Source organism: Pinus tabuliformis, chromosome 1_1 (genome assembly GCF_031772625.1).
Source record: "Pinus tabuliformis cultivar Carrire ecotype Pingquan chromosome 1_1, CPIR1, whole genome shotgun sequence".
NCBI classification, from domain to species: Eukaryota; Viridiplantae; Streptophyta; class Pinopsida; order Pinales; family Pinaceae; genus Pinus; species Pinus tabuliformis.
This window is the reverse complement of record NC_142297.1, coordinates 966693667-966715311: the sequence shown is the minus strand read 5'-3', so window position 1 is coordinate 966715311 and position 21645 is coordinate 966693667.

The window sequence follows — 21645 nt, the reverse complement described above, 5'->3', positions numbered from 1 at the left end:
ATGTTCCAAAGGAGAATATGAGTTACCTACATAAGAAAGTAGAAAAGTGTATCTTTTTTGGATATGAAGATGGTCTAAAAGGTTATAAGCTTTGGAACCCATACACTAAAAAGTTAGTGTATAATTAAGATGTTGTATTTAGAGAAGTCAAATATGTTGTTAAACAATAAGTCCTACCGAGGGAGAAAGAACTAGAGAATATAAAGTTTGAATTGTGTTGACGCGACGAATTTTCGCTATGCCAACAAGGGGAACTAACCCGATCGCAAGCCCAATTAGGTTTAAAGGATCCCGTAAACTATTATAGGTGTTGAAATATTGCTCCCCAAAGGAAGACTTCAGTTAAATCAACAAAATAAATAGCTAACCTATATGTATTAAGTCCTATCTATACTAATTCTACCTACTTATACTAATCTTAACTATTCTAATCTATCTTGCAGGAGCATAATAAAAGAGATTAAACATCATATATAGATTCCAAGTCCAAATGAATCAATTACTGAGTTCACAGATGAACAAGGTTGTATTAAAGCTTAATTGCAATCTAATTATTCATACAAGAATGCACATTCTTGTTCCTACAAATAAACTTGCAACTGATGTTTAATATAGTTTCGAATTAGGGACTGCTCATGAGTTAACCATGATAAAGAATTACATTCAAATAACCAATAATAGTCATAAGCTATATTGTTATCAATCTGCACAAAACAAAACACATTTATATTTATGCCAGCAACAACACCCTGATTCTAAACACATGAAAGAAGAGGAAAATGAATCTGAAAAAGTCTCCTTCTTGACCCAAACAGTCTTCTTTATTAGCACAAATCAAAAGTTGTTATGCCCAAAAAAAAAGTCCTCTACCCATCTCTGGAGGTAATACTTATGCAGAAAGCACTGACCCTCCGTCTTCCCCCCCCCTGACTTTCCACCTTCCTTCCCTTTTCCATATACACATTAAAATATACAGATGTAGAATCGATTGGTGAAACGCTAACACGTAGAGGGCATATCTGCTGGAGCGCTTCATTTCCTGGGGAAATGAATAGATGTTGATTAAAAGAGAATGACTGCATGTCATCTCTTCGCACCTGTATTGAGCGGACGTTATTCCCTATTATTTCCTGAAGGAAACTGAAGACATTGTGCTCATCATCCCACATCTGGCATGATTGAAGGTGTGTTTGGAGGTAATAACATCTTGATGGATCAGCGTTGTCATGAGTGCTTCCTCTTGACATAGAGCGTGCCTCCATTATGCACTATGGCGGTTCGTATCCCTTTCTTGTAGAGTATGTCTTTGCAATATCAACATCGGTGGTGCAAAGGTGTCATCTTGATATAAATCGCATTTATCCATTACCGCATCCACTCGAACTCACCTTTCTTCTCTTGGTCCTTGCCTACAGAAATAGTTCATATTAGCTATGATTATGAGAAATATGACAAACATGCCCACAAACAAACCTTGCATTCAGTCACAGTTTCTATTTAATCTCGCAACACAGAGCAACTATAATTATTAAACCACTGAACTTGTTGTAACATGTATTCTCGTTGCCCATAATATTCATTTTTATTCAAGAATCGCTTGACAATGCTTCAAAAGCAGACCATTCACTCTATCAGATTTTCTTTTAAAAACCCGGACCACAACACTTTATCGGAACACATGGGAATATACGAGAAAACCCGCAGTCGAACCATAAGGCCGGACTTCAAATACTATACACTCGGATCTATAATTATCGTCGAGTCCGCTCATCGCCCCTTCGCATATCACATGTCACTTCACTTTCTCCGACTGCCGATTGAGATTTGCAATTGGCCAGACCCGAAAATATATAATTTGGGTTTAATAGTCTTGGCGGGTCCGCCATATTGCATCATGCCTTATGTATAAGCCTTGGGCTCCGCCAATTGCAATTTGTGATAGGCCGGACCCGAAAAATATATGCGTTGTGGTTAATAATTCCGACGAGTCTGCCATATCGCATCGCGCTTTATGTATAAACACTGAACTCTGCCGATTTCAATTTGCGATTGGGGAAGCGGACCCGAAAAATATATGTGTTATGTTTAATAATCCCGACAGGTTCGGTGTATCGCGGTGCACCTTATGTATCAGCGTTGAAAGTGTCGATTGTGATATCCGATGCAATCAGAGACTTGATAGCATCGCAGTAACTCATGGGAGATAGACCTTAGCCCTTTACCAATGTGAAAAGCGATATGTGATGGAGGAGTGGTCAAGTGATTACGATAAGCGATGAAGGCATGCATCGAGAGATGTGTAAAGACTGAGGAAGCGTGAAAAGGGTAAGTTATGCATATTTGTATAGTATTTCTATTATCAAAGCATTGATATAGAAATAAGGACGCGATAGAAGGTTTTGAGGGTTGAGTCCATATACACCCATAGTAAAGAGTGGGGGTTGGTTATATGTGTGGGCATAGAGCACCATGAAGGTTTATGAGGATTGAAAAAGTCTCGATGAAGGATATGAATGAAGGGCTAGACTGGGTTATAAATGAATCATGCCACAGAGACTTATTCAAGGGGGTCTTAACCATTAAGAATTGAAGATTTGACTCGGCAAAGAGTTAAAATCCCTGGGATAAAAACAGATCATTCAGAGAGTTATCATTTGGAGAAATGAAAGATCAAACTTCAAGGGTACCCATTCAAATTTGCTACCAGAGCAGGTTTTAATAGGGTGGTGGTTGTGGCCATAACAAATGGCGAACCGCTGGGCAAACCAGTTATCTTTGTTACCAATTAAACTTTGGATCAGTGCAACATCAGGGTGTTAAGATAAACTTGAAATGCAAACTGTATAGATAGATAGGCATGGGTTCCACTTCAGCATTAATGGCTTTAGGCGAGATAAAGACAAATAGCTTCTACTTACTGATAGGGTTTTGACAGGCGTTCTCCAATGGTCGTATTATGGGATTTATTAACCTTCCTTTACCTATTTTCTACTTTCAAAATCCTTTCGAAGCCATCATCGGTCTATCAATACCTGTTTAGGTGTGTACCTCATCTCTTTATCGCTCTTCAAACTTGATGTAGATAAGTTTATCTGCAGTTTATGTAAGAATTTTAGTGATATACCTTCATACGATTGAATGGGGCACAGTCATGGATCATGCCATATTTTTAAACTACTTAAGCAAGGTTGGGCTTGCTGTGTCAACTGGTACTCTAAATCCAGCAACAATCCCTACTCCAACTGGCTTCACAAACAACCTGTCCTTCTAGATTGGCACAAGGACTCAACATTTCATTTTCCATTTCATTTTCTTTTACATAAGTCCTTCCAGTTTCAGACACAAGGACTAGAGCACAATTAAATTTTCCACAGGATATATGATAGCTAGCTTAGCCCATGAGAGGACATTTACTTGTAGATGATAGATATTGGAAATTTTAGTGTGGTGGATGGAACCAATGGAGAATGACTGCAAACCTCATAGACAAGTATAGGCTAGGTATGGATGGGATTTCAAAAATGCAGCGTTCCGCCATGCCAATCCAGTTGTGGTTACACATTTTTCGTTTTATAAAGATGACCCTACATGCTCTGGGTATCCAAGTTATCAACAGATCCTACCTAGTTCCCAACAGATGCCAATGAGTGGCTTTGATTTGAATTTCACCGTTGATTTTCCAGTTCTCATAGGCTCATTGAAAGTTTGCTTGATTTGCAAGGTAACGATGAATTTAGGATTGGCAGACTCATCAACAGGTTACTGAGGGAGGCAAAAAGCTGAAGGTGGGGAATGAGGGCAATCTGAAGAGAGTTATAAAGGTGAAAATGAGACTGAAGGACCGAAATCAATTGGCTGAAAAGCACTGAAATTCAAAACAGAAGGAAAATAAACTTTCCGGAAAAACAAGAACGGACTGGATGAAAATATAGCTTAAGCTAACAACAAAAATAAAATGAATCCTAACCTAATCAGGAGGTAACCACCATGTGGTGGCTACTGGAAGTATCTCTTAATATGTTGGCCATTAACAAGGAGTTTTTCAATTTCTCCCTGTAAAAGAGTTCAGTTTCAGTTTTAGACAGATATTTATGGATTTTAGACACAAAGATATATATGGATTTCTACCTTTGCAATGGGGCATGGAAAATACCCTTACAGTTGGGAAAGTCAAAGCTGAAAAATGGTGTCCAATTCTCTTCCTGAAATTGGCGTGTGAATTCTACACAGCCTTGGTAAAATCCTCTGAATTAATTGAAAAAATAAAGCTTTCAGAAGTATGTTTAAGTTGAAAGCAATTATAAGTCAAATAATTTTTAATTTAGATAATAGAAATTAACCTACTGGATTGAGGCAGTTTCTAGTCGATATCCTACTGCAATATCTTGAACATACAATATTATAGAATCATCATGCTGGTTGTACCAGATATTACAAATGGGTATAGGTAATTCCAACCATTTTATAATTTTCTTCATCTCTGGAAGGACAAAATCCATACAAATTTACATTCAAAAAATTATATAAAATCTTGGATATATAAAGGAATATAAAATTCACCTCGGTCAAACACTGTCAACCGTGAATTTCTCTGATATTTCAGAGACACCATAAACACCAAATAATCAGTAATGCAAACTGCTGTGATGTCTTTGTACTGTCCACTACCATATTCCTGCAATTTTTATACCACACATATAGATTAATCAGTCCATAAAACTGTTTTTAGCTGAGAGGTGTCTACAGGGGTAGAGATTGAAAAAATTCCATCCACAATATAGATTAAATCAACATAATGTAAATTTTTCAGAAGTACATTATTTTTCACAGGGATTAAATTTTGGGGAGTACTATTTTTTTTTAAGATAGTTGTATTAGGTTTACAATTTTTTTTTCAGTGTCAAAAACATTTATTATAATAGACTATATATGTGGGAAAAAAGGAAACTAAAATTTGAAAAATATATGTTGATTGTAGATTTTCGAAATATTGGAAAAAAAATTGAAAAATATATGTTGATTATAGATTTTAGAAATATTGGGGAATCGGATTATTAAATGAGCTTTAGAGATATTTCCAAAATCTATAATCTACATAAGTTTAGTTCTATGAATATAGTCTAACTATTAGGTGGGGAAGTTTGTATAACTATTAGGTGGGGAAGTTTGGTCCCTACAGGTTTCTCCATTCAATCTTGAACAAAACTATGTACAACTCTGGCTTGATTTTTTCAAGTGAAAAAAAAAAAATATTGAAAAACTATGACCCAACCTTAAAATGATAATTGTGAAAGAAATTGATGCTTCTGCAATCATCTGAGTTCGTGGTTTCTGAACTGATTTTTCTCTTATATCGTTTTCTGGCACAAGTATTGGATTTCTGAGTTATAGAAGGCCTTTTTTGAACTACTGTATCTTGTGATGGTTCGTTAGCCATTTCCAAATTCATAGAAAGCTGAGTAACAAATTCATGTGACTGAGAGAATTCTTATGGCTGGTTGGTCTGCGGATTCATCCCCCTCGCTTTCTGCTATTGTCTCATCCCTTGGTCTTTTATTTCTGCTGTTTCTCTAATAGTACTTTCAGTGTCTCTCGAATGAATTCAAGAGAATGCATTCGCTTTAAGTTTGCCGTGATTGCATTGTCAATTTCCTTAAGGTGGTGACGTTTGATTATCATGGCATTTCGTATTAATTGTGTAGTTTGAATGGGATCTGAAGGGTGGCAATGTTGATTTACTGGCGAGGCTCCTTTTTTAACAAATTATGCAATATATTCAATATATTCAAGCAAGAGAGGGGAGCAATTTTGGCAAGATTATGTTTGATTTAATGAGTATAGATAGGTTTAATTTTTTATGAGTTGACATTATTTAAATGTTTTGTATAGATTTTTAATAGACATGAGAAAAGTTTTAATTTTGATGATGGATAGACACCCTTACACTTCGTATTGGGCTGTAAAATGAGCCTCTAAACTCAACAAAATTTCAACCTAGGATGGACACCCTTACACATCACACTGAACTGTAAAATAAATTTCTCCACTCAATCAGTATTAATATAATTATCATTTCAAATTAATTAATCTAAAAACTATATTACAAATAAATGTATGTTAAAATAATTATCACTCATATTATGATGTAGTATATAATCATTTTATGATGTAGTGTATTAATGTAATTATCACTTCAAATTAATTAATCTAAAAACTATGTTACAAATAAATGTGTGTTAAAATAATTATCACTTGTATTATGATGTAGTATATAATCGGTCTAAATCATATTTTTTTATATACAAATAACAATTAAATCATAATTTTTATTTACAAATAACATTTTGGACACATGATGTTTGAAAGATCATGATAACATTCACAAAGAAGTGTGTGTTTATAACATGGTTGTATATATGTTGAATTATGTCCTGCATCTTTTATTTTGAGTGGTTTTTCTGCCATGGATTTATATATCCATTATAAAAATATAACTTAGAGGAATAGGGTTAATCAGAGCTATATTTGTGTTATGAATTATTTAATTAATATAATGAAAAATGTGTATTTATTTTGCATGGAGATTTGTTCGAAATTTAACTGGATTCATATTGTGGGTTTTAAAAACAAGTAAAGATAATTGAATAGTTTAGATAGTAAGTTTTTTTTTTATTAATTAGGTTGAGGGTATATATTGAGAATGTGTTTAACTAATCAAATTTCAGGGATGCAAAGAGGAAGAGAGGTTGTTAAACTATTAAAATTTGAGGATGTAAAATTGAGTTGAATTAAGAAATCTTAATATTAATATAAAGAAAATTTATTCAATTTTTATCATAAATATTTAATTTATTTCTTAACCAAGATTATTATTTTAGGTTTTATATTTAATTTATTTCTTAACCAGGATTATTATTTTAGGTTTTTTATTAGAAGAAGTTTTAGTCCATAAAGGCTTAATATGAAGGTAGTATTTTGGAGATGGCAATTTTTTGGTTGTAAGGAAGCCATTTGCACAAAGTTTGAAATTATTCATGTGTTAACCTATTTTATACTTGGGTAGAAAGAGTCTTTTGTTATTATCTTAAAGTTATATAAGTCTTTAATAAAATAAATTAATTTTAAAATTTAAATCATGAATAGGTTGGAAGTAGGAGTTGTTTCTAGAAGCCTACAAAACTTAAGAATGCTAGTATTGAATTATTGTTAATCAATTAATATGACTGTGAATGTCATAGAGGGATGTAAAGGTCTTCTCATTATTATGGAACAAGTTTGATGATTGTGACTCAAACCTCAAGTATGGTTGTATTCTAATCCATGGTAAATGTATTGGTGGCTTATGGATCTCATGAGATATGTATTGTATTTTAATCTTATAGACAACAATATATATTGAAAATTGTTGCTAGTTTTCTTAGTTTGAGTTTCCAGGATAAAATCTTTTTGTTAAATATGTGTGTTTGCCATTGCACATTTTCTATTTTATTAACAATTTGTTTGCAACAATTAATTGTACAGGGTTAAAACCTACATTTGGTATCACAACAGTTTGGCTTCAAGGGGACACCTTTGTGGCTAAGGGATTTGACTCAGGCTTGTGGTAGACCCTATTACAATGGGAGATCTACGGAAGCGATTTTTGTGGTGAAAGGAAATGGCGAGCAGTTCAAAGATAGAGATAGCAGAATTTTGAGCTACGGAAGCTCAAAATGGAAGATTTGTTTGTGGACAACAATAAATGGATCTTTGTGGATCTTGGTTCCACATCGATGGGGATATCAACAGAAGACTGGACCAAGTTGGATTGAAAGGCTACATAAAGGGCTTTGTAGAACAAGTTAGGGGCTTTATATTAGTGTAAGTCCTAGGTGAACAAATTTTTCCAATGGAAAAAGCTATGTAACTTGAGGGTGAAGGATGGAAATTCGGTGACAAAGCATCTTAATGCCTTAACACTATGCTAAGTTAGTTATTGTATGTTGATATTAAGATTTAAAATTAGGATAAGTGTATTAGTTTGTTGTGTTCTTTACCATACTCATGGGATATTCTAGTTGTTGTCATAGGTAATATTGCAACTACCTTAAGTTTTGATGAAATAGTGTCATTGTTGTTATTAGAGGAGATGAGATGTAAAAACATGGAAAGCAAAAACAAAGATGTCTAATCTCTAATAGGATGTTCCTATAATATAAATAAAGATAAGTCTTATAGTAGGAGATCTAAATCTCTAGGAAAATTTGATAAGATTTGTTGGTGATGTGGAAAAGAAGGGAATTACAATAAAGATTGTAGATCTAAAATTCTTGAGAAAGGGAATGGATCCGAAGACGCTCCTTTTGCATCAGGAAAAATATCCTTAGATGAAGGAGGGGATGTGTACTTGGCTTATTTGTAGAAATTTTACTAAATTGAAACAATTTTATTGAGAGGAACATTAAAATTACTAACAACAACAAAACACATGCAAATATAAACACCAATGTTTACCCTAGGAAAACCTCAACTTTGGGGAAAAACCTAACCAATGGAATTCCATTAGTCCTTGGCCAAAACCTCAACCAAGCCAGCCAAGTGAGCCTTCACCACTCACCTCCCTGGCCCCATTACAATGAAGTGTTCACATCCTTTTAAAGGCTCCATCACATGAATTCCACGAGAAAATTACCATGGGCCCAAAACTAACACTATTGAACCAATCACCTTTGACTCCTTCCCCGAGTCAAGTTTACCTAACAATCCCCCCTCAAACCTTGACATGGGGTTTCCTTGACTAAATCTAGCCAAATCAGCCAAGTGAGTCAACCCTGCTCACTCTAGTCCTTACCCCCCTCAAAGTTTATACCTAAGGTATTTTTTAACCTGGTATGCCCCGTGTCACTTAGGTCTAACACCATATTTTACCGAAAATTTTCTAGGGGTATGCATGCCTTACCAGGTCTTAAAACAATATGCCCATTACATGCAATACAATTTTTTACTCCATTATAATATTTTTTTCTTTTGTTGTTGCTCCAACATTTATGTTGCCATCCTCTTGCCTTTACATGCTCTGACCCTCGTGATCACCTCTCCAAATATGACTTCCATTGCTTCATCTCACCAATGGAACCATCATCTCATTAAGGAATTCCATCAAACACTTTGCAAACATCCTTGACATACATTTCCTAGTCATATGCTTCACTCCGGCTTTAGCACCTTTTAAAATCTTGACCATACTCTATGTTCAACCTTATATGAGTCTACTCACAATCATTGATATCATTTCCATGACCCTCTTCTTGTTCATTTTCATCCTCAAACAAATCTCGTGCATTCAATTCAACAACGTCACCTTACTAAAGCAACTTCTCTCTCAACTACTTCAGTTGTAGTGTAGAAATTTTGAATAATATGACACTTATTCACAAAGATTATCCTGATTATACACTATTGCAGAATACATAATCTCCTCTACGTTGATCATCAATTTAGCAGGATTAAAAACAATGAAACATCAATCACATGCACACATTAACACAGTATGTAACTCGAGGAAAGCTTACAGCTGAAAACCCCACACTATCTGTATATTAATGATTGAGAACATGTAACAATACATAGTACAATACTCCTCTCAAGTATCAAGCACTATCTCCACCTGTTACACACAAAACTAGCTCAGATCCGATCAAGTTGCAGGTTCAAATCTCCTCCGCTGCTTTGCCTGCCTCCACTGCACAATCCCAAGTGAAAATCACGTGAGCACAGGCTATTTCACTAGGCATATACTGCGCAATACTCATGGGCATACTCAATCCATTGATTGTGCAAGATCTCATGCACAACTATAGTCACAACTGATAGCAATCTCAACCTCTAACACCTGTCTCCACTGAACTGTACATGCACTGAGTTAACTGATGTATTCTTCAGTTTCTTTATGAGTTAATAATAAGTGAATTAATTAATATTTAATTCACACAACTCATCACTAGTGTATTCTTTAGTTAGACTAAAATACAACTAGTTCAACCAAGTCAAACTGAACACAACTCCATCAACTCCACAATCAACTCCACCAAAACTCAACCACATGAATTCTAACTGAAGTCCTGCATGCAATAGCTCATCTGACCCACAAAGAAAGCGTATTTCCTTCTGACAGCTGCATCCGCCACATCTGTAGCTCAAAATGAAGTGCTCCAAGAGGATAAGATAATGTTTATAGTCTAAATATTATTATGAGACAATAATATTTGACTTTTCTATTTTTAGCCTGGCAGTCTAAAAATAGACTTTGATCACTCCGCTGTGAACCAGAAATAGAAGTCCATCTATTTTTCCCAACATGACCAATCATCCATAAACAGCATCCTGCGACTCATAGACCATGATCCATATGTCTAAAAATAGACTTTGCGCCAAAAATACCCTGCGGGCCCACTTAGTGAAGGCTACTTCTTTCCACTAAGCTCTATCATCTTGTTGCATTCTCAACATGTAGCTCTTGCCAAAGCCTCATAATGATCATAGCAATTCCCTGTTCCCGTGAAAACACCGCTTCCTTCAACGTACTATAGCTCTGCTCATTCTATAGAATCCAATCCACACCTATGGCCATGAACATCTTGGTGTCCTAGGCATCCCTTGTTCCCACGTCCAAGTGCAACATTGTATCGCATTCAAGAACATCTCTCTTGTTTATAACACTAGAAATCACGTTCCCTCTGCTCCACCAAGATCGACTCCACCTTTGTCTTGATTCCACTAACATTTCCATGTTGTCACTACATGGTCCCATTATGATTGTGCTAGTAATAGTGACCCTGATTCCAATGCTCTTTCTTGGCCTTTGCCTCTCATATTGGCTAGCAGTGATTCTAGATCATGCTTTTTTAGCCACCAATGTTGTTTTATCATGTTATTTGGGTCAAAATCCTTCATAGTGAGTCTCATTCCATCAACCACACACCTTTTCCTGTTGCACTACCTTCGACCCTTATCACTTGAATAGTGTGGTTTGTTTCCTTGCTGATGAATATAATTTGCAATATCACTCACAATGGTGTTGTGACTTCCACTGCGACATCTACAATAATAGGGCGACCCACTTTCCTATTCATACCGAGTCTCCTCTACCAAAGATGCACATTCAATTGCACTTCAATGTGATTCAGTCGATGGTCTCAATGTGGGGGTCGAACATTGGCCTGGTGTCTCTTAGCAAAAAATATAACCTTTCCATCCCATTGGGCGCGTGTGAACATTCCCACTTCCTTTATGGTTTCAAGTGGCTTGGCCACTCAAAATCAAGCGAGTCGATTACTCTAGCGTAGTCCCTGGCCACTGGGATCTCCTTGAGCTTGATTACTTTCTTAGATCCATATTATGCAATCTCCACTTGCAGGTTATCATCAATGTCATAAAATACCTCTAATGAGTCTTCATCATCCATTTTGTGCCATTTCTTTAGTCCTCAGTGTCACTGTATGGAAATTTCGGCTCTTCTACATACGCTTCAGCCTCATCGAACCTTTTTCTTTTCCTTCTCAGTAACTTTATTCATTAAGCCATATAAATACTTATCAACAGAGGCATCCCTTTGGAGGAAATATCTGGCTCTGATACCAAATGTAGAAAATTTGACCGAAGTGAATTTGTTTTGCTAAGAGGAACATTAAAATTACTAATGACAATAAAACACATGCAAACATAAACACCAATGTTTACCCTAGGAAAACCCCAACTCTGGGGAAAAACCCAACTAATGGAATTCCATTGGTCCTTGGCCAAAACCCTAGCCAATCCGGCCGAGTGAGCCTTCACCTCTCATCTTCCTGGGCCCATTACAATGAAGTATTCGCAACATTTTAAAGGATCCATCGCATGAATTCCATGGCCAAATTACCATGGGAAGCCAAAAACCATGGTCCCAAAACTACTACTATTGACCCAATCAACTTTAACTCTTTCTGCAAGTCAATTTTAGCTAACGTTGTTCAAGTATACATGTATATCATGAGGCATGGTTAGTCAACTCAGGTGCATCCTTTCATATGACTCCTCATAGGGAGTGGGTTTGTGAGTATGAAATATATTATGGTGATGATATTTTCCTGGGAGATTAGTCGATAACCATAATAATAGGACAAGGAAAAGTCAAGTTGAAGCTCATTAGTGGAAGGATTAGAACTCTCACTGGCATTCTAGACATCCCAGGACTGACCAAAAATTTGATTTCTAAAAGCAAGATGAATGATGCATGTTTAAAAATAGTGTTTAAAAAGTATACCTACTAGATGGCTCAAAGAGCAATGGTATTGTTGAGAGGAGTTTAGATTGGAACTCTATATAAGATGCTAAGAAGAATTATTAGTGATGGGTGTAAAAGTTCCATTGTTCTTGAAAGTGGAGCTAAATAAGGTAAAAAAACCTATAGTTTTTAGAGAAAAGACTATGTCGTGGCATCAAATATTGGGACACATTAGAGAGGAGGGAATTCAAGTACTACATGGTAATGGTACGGTAGAAGGTATGTTTGATTGCTCTTTATATTTTGATTGTTGTGAACACTGTTTATATGGGAAGAAGAAACATGTAAGATTCATCTCTAGTGCTACGAGGGAAGAGAGAATATTGCATTTGGTGCATAGTGATGTGTTTGGACATATTTCGGTTCCTACAGTAAAAAAAAAATGTACTATGCCTCATTTATTCTTGAGGAATAAATGGATTTATTTCCTTGGGAAGAAATATGAAGTCTTTGGCAAATTCAAATATTTTAAGGCTCTTATGGAAAATCAAGCAAAGAAACAAGTCAAGGTGTTGAGGACATATAATGGTGGAGAATTTTGTAGGATTGAACTCAAAGAATTCTATAATAAGAATGGTATAATAAAGAAAAATAATATTCCATAAACACCTCAAAAAAATGGAGTTGCAAAAAGGATGAATAGGATGTTGATGGAGAAAGCAAGGATCATGCTTAATGGTGCTAGGTTAGGATAATATTTTTGGGCAGAGGCAGTGCACATTGCATGTTATCTAGTAAATATATCACCCTCATTAACATTGGCTTACAAGACTCCATACGAGGTATGGACTAGTAACAAACCTTATTTTAAACATCTCATGGTATTTGTTTGGGGTGCTTATGTACATGTTCCAAAGGAGAATATGAGTTACCTACATAAGAAAGTAGAAAAGTGTATCTTTTTTGGATATGAAGATGGTCTAAAAGGTTATAAGCTTTGGAACCCATACACTAAAAAGTTAGTGTATAATTAAGATGTTGTATTTAGAGAAGTCAAATATGTTGTTAAACAATAAGTCCTACCGAGGGAGAAAGAACTAGAGAATATAAAGTTTGAATTGTGTTGACGCGACGAATTTTCGCTATGCCAACAAGGGGAACTAACCCGATCGCAAGCCCAATTAGGTTTAAAGGATCCCGTAAACTATTATAGGTGTTGAAATATTGCTCCCCAAAGGAAGACTTCAATTAAATCAACAAGAAAAACAACTATCCTATATGTATTAAGTCCTATCTATACTAATTCTACCTACTTATACTAATCTTAACTATTCTAATCTATCTTGCAGGAGCATAATAAAAGAGATTAAACATCATATATAGATTCCAAGTCCAAATGAATCAATTACTGAGTTCACAGATGAACAAGGTTGTATTAAAGCTTAATTGCAATCTAATTATTCATACAAGAATGCACATTCTTGTTCCTACAAATAAACTTGCAACTGATGTTTAATATAGTTTCGAATTAGGGACTGCTCATGAGTTAACCATGATAAAGAATTACATTCAAATAACCAATAATAGTCATAAGCTATATTGTTATCAATCTGCACAAAACAAAACACATTTATATTTATGCCAGCAACAACACCCTGATTCTAAACACATGAAAGAAGAGGAAAATAAATCTGAAAAAGTCTCCTTCTTGACCCAAACAGTCTTCTTTATTAGCACAAATCAAAAGCTGTTATGCCCAAAAAAAAAGTCCTCTACCCATCTCTGGAGGTAATACTTATGCAGAAAGCACTGACCCTCCGTCTTCCCCCCCCCCTGACTTTCCACCTTCCTTCCCTTTTCCATATACACATTAAAATATACAGATGTAGAATCGATTGGTGAAACGCTAACACGTAGAGGTCATATCTGCTAGAGCGCTTCATTTCCTGGGGAAATGAATAGATGTTGATTAAAAGAGAATGACTGCATGTCATCTCTTCGCGCCTGTATTGAGCGGACGTTATTCCCTATTATTTCCTGAAGGAAACTGAAGACATTGTGCTCATCATCCCACATCTGGCATGATTGAAGGTGTGTTTGGAGGTAATAACATCTTGATGGATCAGCGTTGTCATGAGTGCTTCCTCTTGAAATAGAGCGTGCCTCCATTATGCACTATGGCGGTTCGTATCCCTTTCTTGTAGAGTATGTCTTTGCAATATCAACATCGGTGGAGCAAAGGTGTCATCTTAATATAAATCGCATTTATCCATTACCGCATCCACTCGAACTCACCTTTCTTCTCTTGGTCCTTGCCTACAGAAATAGTTCATATTAGCTATGATTATGAGAAATATGACAAACATGCCCACAAACAAACCTTGCATTCAGTCACAGTTTCTATTTAATCTCGCAACACAGAGCAACTATAATTATTAAACCACTGAACTTGTTGTAACATGTATTCTTGTTGCCCATAATATTCATTTTTATTCAAGAATCGCTTGACAATGCTTCAAAAGCAGACCATTCACTCTATCAGATTTTCTTTTAAAAACCCGGACCACAACACTTTATCGGAACACATGGGAATATACGAGAAAACCCGCAGTCGAACCATAAGGCCGGACTTCAAATACTATACACTCGGATCTATAATTATCGTCGAGTCCGCTCATCGCCCCTTCGCATATCACATGTCACTTCACTTTCTCCGACTGCCGATTGAGATTTGCAATTGGCCAGACCCGAAAATATATAATTTGGGTTTAATAGTCTTGGCGGGTCCGCCATATCGCATCATGCCTTATGTATAAGCCTTGGGCTCCGCCAATTGCAATTTGTGATAGGCCGGACCCGAAAAATATATGCGTTGTGGTTAATAATTCCGACGAGTCTGCCATATCGCATCGCGCTTTATGTATAAACACTGAACTCTGCCGATTTCAATTTGCGATTGGGGAAGCGGACCCGAAAAATATATGTGTTATGTTTAATAATCCCGACGAGTTCGGTGTATCGCGGTGCACCTTATGTATCAGCGTTGAAAGTGTCGATTGTGATATCCGATGCAATCAGAGACTTGATAGCATCGCAGTAACTCATGGGAGATAGACCTTAGCCCTTTACCAATGTGAAAAGCGATATGCGATGGAGGAGTGGTCAAGTGATTACGATAAGCGATGAAGGCATGCATCGAGAGATGTGTAAAGACTGAGGAAGCGTGAAAAGGGTAAGTTATGCATATTTGTATAGTATTTCTATTATCAAAGCATTGATATAGAAATAAGGACGCGATAGAAGGTTTTGAGGGTTGAGTCCATATACACCCATAGTAAAGGGTGGAGGTTGGTTATATGTGTGGGCATAGAGCACCATGAAGGTTTATGAGGATTGAAAAAGTCTAGATGAAGGATATGAATGAAGGGCTAGACTGAGTTATAAATGAATCATGCCACAGAGACTTATTCAAGGGGGTCTTAACCATTAAGAATTGAAGATTTGACTCGGCAAAGAGTTAAAATCCCTGGGATAAAAACAGATCATTCAGAGAGTTATCATTTGGAGAAATGAAAGATCAAACTTCTAGGGGACCCATTCAAATTTGCTACCAGAGCAGGTTTTAATAGGGTGGTGGTTGTGGCCATAACAAATGGCGAACCGCTGGGCAAACCAGTTATCTTTGTTACCAATTAAACTTTGGATCAGTGCAACATCAGGGTGTTAAGATAAACTTGAAATGCAAACTGTATAGATAGATAGGCATGGGTTCCACTTCAGCATTAATGGCTTTAGGCGAGATAAAGACAAATAGCTTCTACTTACTGATAGGGTTTTGACAGGCATTCTCCAATGGTCGTATTATGGGATTTATTTACCTTCCTTTACCTATTTTCTACTTTCAAAATCCTTTCGAAGCCATCATCGGTCTATCAATACCTGTTTAGGTGTGTACCTCATCTCTTTATCGCTCTTCAAACTTGATGTAGATAAGTTTATCTGCAGTTTATGTAAGAATTTTAGTGATATACCTTCATACGATTGAATGGGGCACAGTCATGGATCATGCCATATTTTTAAACTACTTAAGCAAGGTTGGGCTTGCTGTGTCAACTGGTACTCTAAATCCAGCAACAATCCCTACTCCAACTGGCTTCACAAACAACCTGTCCTTCTAGATTGGCACAAGGACTCAACATTTCATTTTCCATTTCATTTTCTTTTACATAAGTCCTTCCAGTTTCAGACACAAGGACTAGAGCACAATTAAATTTTCCACAGGATATATGATAGCTAGCTTAGCCCATGAGAGGACATTTACTTGTAGATGATAGATATTGGAAATTTTAGTGTGGTGGATGGAACCAATGGAGAATGACTGCAAACCTCATAGACAAGTATAGGCTAGGTATGGATGGGATTTCAAAAATGCAGCGTTCCGCCATGCCAATCCAGTTGTGGTTACACATTTTTCGTTTTATAAAGATGACCCTACATGCTCTGGGTATCCAAGTTATCAACAGATCCTACCTAGTTCCCAACAGATGCCAATGAGTGGCTTTGATTTGAATTTCACCGTTGATTTTCCAGTTCTCATAGGCTCATTGAAAGTTTGCTTGATTTGCAAGGTAACGATGAATTTAGGATTGGCAGACTCATCAACAGGTTACTGAGGGAGGCAAAAAGCTGAAGGTGGGGAATGAGGGCAATCTGAAGAGAGTTATAAAGGTGAAAATGAGACTGAAGGACCGAAATCAATTGGCTGAAAAGCACTGAAATTCAAAACAGAAGGAAAATAAACTTTCCGGAAAAACAAGAACGGACTGGATGAAAATATAGCTTAAGCTAACAACAAAAATAAAATGAATCCTAACCTAATCAGGAGGTAACCACCATGTGGTGGCTACTGGAAGTATCTCTTAATATGTTGGCCATTAACAAGGAGTTTTTCAATTTCTCCCTGTAAAAGAGTTCAGTTTCAGTTTTAGACAGATATTTATGGATTTTAGACACAAAGATATATATGGATTTCTACCTTTGCAATGGGGCATGGAAAATACCCTTACAGTTGGGAAAGTCAAAGCTGAAAAATGGTGTCCAATTTTCTTCCTGAAATTGGCGTGTGAATTCTACACAGCCTTGGTAAAATCTTCTGAATTAATTGAAAAAAATAAAACTTTCAGAAGTATGTTTAAGTTGAAAGCAATTATAAGTCAAATAATTTTTAATTTAGATAATAGAAATTAACCTACTGGATTGAGGCAGTTTCTAGTCGATATCCTACTCCAATATCTTGAACATACAGTATTATAGAATCATCATGCTGGTTGTACCAGATATTACAAATGGGTATAGGTAATTCCAACCATTTTATAACTTTCTTCATCTCTGGAAGGACAAAATCCATACAAATTTACATTCAAAAAATTATATAAAATCTTGGATATATAAAGGATCATAAATATATAAAATTCACCTCGGTCAAACACTGTCAACCGTGAATTTCTCTGATATTTCATAGACACCATAAACACCAAATAATCAGTAATGCAAACTGCTGTGATGTCTTTGTACTGTCCACTACCATATTCCTGCAATTTTTATACCACACATATAGATTAATCAGTCCATAAAACTGTGTTGAGCTGAGAGGTGTCTACAGGGGTAGAGATTGAAAAAATTCCATCCACAATATAAATTAAATCAACATAATGTAAATTTTTCAGAAGTACATTTTTTTCACAGGGATCAAATTTCGAGGAGTACAATTTTTTTTTTAAGATAGTTGTATTAGGTTTACAATTTTTTTTAGTGTCAAAAACATTTATTATAATAGACTATATATGTGGGAAAAAAAGAAAATAAAATTTGAAAAATATATGTTGATTGTAGATTTTAGAAATATTGGAAAAAAAATTGAAAAATATATGTTGATTATAGATTTTAGAAAGATTGGGGAATCAGATTATTAGATGAGATTTAGAGATATTTCCAAAATCTATAATCTACATAAATTTAGATTAGGTGGGAAGGTTTGGTCCCTACAAGTTTCTCCATTCAATCCTGAACAAAACTATGTACAACTCAAGCGTGATTTCTTCAGGTGAAAAAAAAATATTGAAAAACTATAACCCAACCTTAAAATGATAATTGTGAAAGAAATTGATGCTTCTGCAATCATCTGAGTTCGTGGTTTCTGAACTGATTTTTCTCTTATATCGTTTTCTGGCATAAGTATTGGATTTCTGAGTTACAGACAGCCTTTTTTGAACTACTGTATCTTGTGATGGTTCGTTAGCCATTTCCAAATTCATAGAAAGCTGAGTAACAAATTCATGTGACTGAGAGAATTCTTATGGCGGGTTGCTTTGCGGATTCATCTCCCTCGCTTTCTGCTATTGTCTCATCCCTTGGTCTTTTATTTCTGCTGTTTCTCTAATAGTACTTACAGTGTCTCTTGAATGAATTCAAGAGAATGCATTCGCTTTAAGTTTGCCGTGATTGCATTGTCAATTGCCCTAAGGTGGTGACGTTTGATTATCATGGCATTTCGTATTAATTGTGTAGTTTGAATGGGATCTGAAGGGTGGCAATGTTGATTTCCTGGCGAGGCTCTTTTTTTAACAAGTTATGCAATTTGTTTAAGCAACAGACGGGAGCAATTTTGGCAAGATTAGGTTTGATTTAATGAGTATAGAAAGATTTTTTCAGGTTTAATTTTTTTTATGAGTTGACATTATTTAAATATTTTGTATAATTTTTTTTCTAGATATGAGCAAAGTTTTAAATTTAGATGATGGATAGATACCCTTACATTCGTATTGGACTGTAAAATGAGCTTCTAGGCTCAACAAAATTTCAACTTAGGATGGACACCCTTACACATCACACTGAACTGTAAAATAAATCTCTCCACTTAATCAATAATAATATAATTATCATTTCAAATTAATTAATCTAAAAACTATGTTACACATAAATGTATGTTAAAATAATTATCACTTATATTATGATGTAATATATAATCATTTTATGATGTAGAGTATTAATGTAATTATCACTTCAAATTAATTAATCTAAAAACTATGTTACAAATAAATGTGTGTTAAAATAATTATCACTTGTATTATGATGTAGTATATAATCGGTCTAAATCATATTTTTTATATACAAATAACAATTAAATCATAATTTTTATTTACAAATACATTTTGGACACATGATGTTTGAAGGATCATGATAACATTCACAAAGAAGTGTGTGTTTATAACATGGTTGTATATATGTTGAATTGTGTCGTGGATCTTTTATTATGAGTGGTTTTTCTACCATGGATTTATATATCCATTATAAATATACAACTTAGAGGAATAGGGTTAATCAGAGCTATATTTGTGTGAATTATTTAATTAATATAATGAAAAATGTGTATTTATTTTGCATGGAGATTTGTTCGTAATTTAACTGGATTCATATTGTGGGTTTTAAAAACAAGTAAAGATAATTGAATAGTTTGGACAGTAAGGTTTTTTTTATTAATTAAATTGAGGGTATATATTGAGAATGTGTTTTTTTATTAATTAAGTTGAGGGTATATATTGAGAATGTGTTTAATTAACCAAATTTCAGGGATGCAAAGGGGAAGAGAGGTTGTTAAACTATTAAAATTTGAGGATGTAAAATTGAGTTGAATTAAGAAATCTTAATATTAACCTAAAGAAAATTTATTCAATTTTAATCATAAATATTTAATTTATTTCTTAACTAGGATTATTATTTTACGTTTTTTATTAGAAGAAGTTTTAGTCCATAAAGGCTTGAATATGAAGCTAGTATTTTGGAGATGGCAATTTTTTTGTTGTAATGAAGTAATTTGCACAAAATTTGAAATTATTCATGTGTTAACCTATTTTATACTTGGGTAGAAAGAGTCTTTTGTTATTATCCTAAAGTTATATAAGTCTTTAATAAAATAAATTAAGTTTAAAATTTAAATCATGAATAGGTTGGAAGTAGGAGTTGTTTCTAGAAGCCTACAAAACTTAAGAATGCTAGTATTGAATTATTGTTAATCAATTAATATGACCGTGAATGTCATAGAGGGATATAAAGGTCCTCTCATTATTATGGAACAAGTTTGATGATTGTGACTCAAACATCAAGTATGGTTGTATTCTAATCCATGGTAAATGTATTGGTGGCTTATGGATTTCATGAGATATTTTTGTATTTTAATCTTATAGACAACAATATATATTGAAAATTGTTGCTAGTTTTCTTAGTTTGAGTTTCCAAGATAGAATCTTTTTGTTAAATATGTGTGTTTTCTATTGCACATTTTCTATTTTATTAACAATTTGTCTGCAACAATTAATTGTACAGGGTTAAAACCTGCATTTGGTATCACAACAGTTTGGCTTCAAGGGGACACCTTTGTGGCTAAGGGATTTGACTCGGGATTGTGGTAGACCCTATTACAATGGGAGATCTGCGGAAGCGATTTTTGTCGTGAAAGGAAATGGCGAGCAGTTCAAAGATAGAGATAGCAGAATTTTGAGCTACGGAAGCTCAAAATGGAAGATTTGTTTTTGGACAACTATCAATGGATCTTTGTGGATCTTGGTTCCACATCGATGGGGATATCAACAGAAGACTGGACCAAGTTGGATTGAAAGGCTACATAAAGGGCTTTGTAGAACAAGTTAGGGGCTTTATATTAGTGTAAGTCCTAGGTGAACAAAATTTTCCAATGGAAAAAGCTATGTAACTTGAGGGTGAAGGATGGAAATTCGGTGACAAAGCATCTTAATGCCTAACACTATGCTAAGTTAGTTATTGTATGTTGATATTAAGATTTAAAATTAGGATAAGTGTATTAGTTTGTTGTGTTCTTTACCATACTCATGGGATATTCTAGTTGTTGTCATAGGTAATATTGCAACTACCTTAAGTTTTGATGAAATAGTGTCATTCTTGTTATTACAGGAGATGATATGTAAAAACATGGAAAGCCAAAACAAAGATGTCTAATCTCTAATAGGATGCTCCTATAATATAAATAAAGATAAGTCTTATAGTAGGAGATCTAAATCTCTAGGAGAATTTGATAAGATTTGTTGGTGATGTGGAAAAGAAGGGAATTACAATAAAGATTGTAGATCTAAAATTCTTGAGAAAGGGAAGGGATCTGAAGACGCTCCTTTTGCATCAATAAAAATATCCTTAGATGAAGAAGGAGATGTGTACTTGGCTTATTTGTAGAAATTTTACTAGATTGAAACAATTTTACTGAGAGGAACATTAAAATCACTAACAACAACAAAAAACATGCAAATATAAACACCAATGTTTACCCTAGGAAAACCTCAACTTTGGGGAAAAACCAAACCAAGGGAATTCCATTA